Genomic DNA, 1,808 nt, shown 5'->3' on the forward strand with positions numbered 1-1,808 from the left:
CATGCAGATGCAACTGTGTGAGCAGCAAGGCCATAAATAGTATCTAGGCTGAGATTTGGCCTTTTTAGGCCAAATGCTTTTATTGGGACTGAAGTTCTCTTTTTCCCCACAAAATGGCCTTTTCTTACTTGAGCATCAAATTTTGTGTTTTGTGGTCTACTGGGCGCAGGATCATAGCTGGTGTTTAAGGATGGTATTTAATGCTAAGCTTCTACTAATCTCCTGAAGAGCAAAACCCATCACCTAAAAACGGTTATGGAATTAAGTCAAAAGAGGAATATTGTCCAAGTGGAGACCAGTGCCGTGACCATGAAGAAAGGGCCTGTGCAAGGACACAGGCAGGCAGGGGGGAGCTGCTGATGCAGGAGACAGCACAGGTCCTCAGCATATCCGCAGCAGGACGAATCCCAGCCGTCCTCCCACAGCAGGCACTGATCCTTCTCTTTCTTTGCCTGTTTTACACCACTGTACCAGGCAGCTTGAGGCTTGCTTTTACAAGGGACAATAAAAGCAGATGAGCCTGCTCTGAGATCTCCTGCGACTTGCCACAAAAACACACATACTTCCCTGCTTTCAAAGGCTTCCCAAAGGTGGCTTCAGTTTGGCAGAAGTCTCACATTAAAGGGGACAGGAATCAGGTCTGAAGTTGCCACAACACCAAAAAAAACCCCAAAGCCAACAAACAAACATGTGCAGGCCAGGTTGTGAGGGTTGGGCTGCGATGCCTTCGCTTTCTCCTCATCCCGCTCTTTGTTTTCCACCTTTTTGCTTTCCTGCCGCTCGGTGCCTCTCACCGCATCCTCATCCCCTCCTTGCTCTTCTGCTCTACCCCTTCTGATTCCCGCCTGTCCCCTGTCCCCGCTCAGCCCCACAAGACCTGCTGGCCGCACCAGCGCTTTGCGGGAAACCCAGCCCATCACTTCCTCTTGCTGAGGCTTGCTCTGAAGTCATCCCTCACACATGCATGGAGGAAAACAGGGCTTCACCCTCCTCCCTGCAAAAAAAAACCAAACCCACACCCATGACATCAGCTCCAGGGCTTGCTAAGCTGATTTCTGTGTCTGCAGGGAGAAAAAAAGCTTTGTCAGTGAGAATCTGTTTGGTATGGGTGCCTTAAAATAAGAACTGCAGGTTTGGGGGGGGGGTTAAGTGCAACATCACTCTGAGGGCTCTGCTTAAGGAAAAGCAGAGGATATCAAGAGGGTATGAGAGGCACTGAAGAAGAAGACCCGTCCCGTTACCAAGGCAGAGCAACACAGTTGTAAATATGGTCAGACAGTGGAGAAATCCCTTGGGGAGGGAAAATTATCTTTTCATACCCCTTGGCGCTGGAATAGCTGCAGGCCGGAAGGAGGTTCTGGCAATTTTTTTCAATTTGGGGAATGGCCTTGGCAAGGGAGGGCTAAGGTGGAACCAAAATGACTCTGCAAACATCTTCTGCCTTACTTACACACTAAACTGTTCCCTCTCCCTGAGACCTAAACGTCTGGGCAACTCTTGCCTCCCTTTTGGTGGGATACACGCAGGATCACTGTCTGGGTCAGGCAGAGTTGGCACCACCTGAAAACACCGTCCGCCTGGGAGAAAGATTGGTTGAAAACACCTTCATCGTATCCCACCTGGCCTTTTGAAATAGGGCATTTTCTCAAGTAGGCAAAAAAAAAAAGGCAGAAAGGTGCCCACGTTCCCTGTAACCCCCAGCTGCAGTTGTGCTCTCCAGGCGCAGATAATTCTGTGCTTCAGCAGCTGCTGTCAGACCCCAGCCCTTCTGCTTGCTGCCTTGCTATTGGAAATCCACGTCTTCCTGT

The sequence above is a fragment of the Egretta garzetta genome, unplaced genomic scaffold (genome assembly GCF_000687185.1).
Source record: "Egretta garzetta isolate BGI_Z169 unplaced genomic scaffold, ASM68718v1 scaffold40, whole genome shotgun sequence".
NCBI classification, from domain to species: Eukaryota; Metazoa; Chordata; class Aves; order Pelecaniformes; family Ardeidae; genus Egretta; species Egretta garzetta.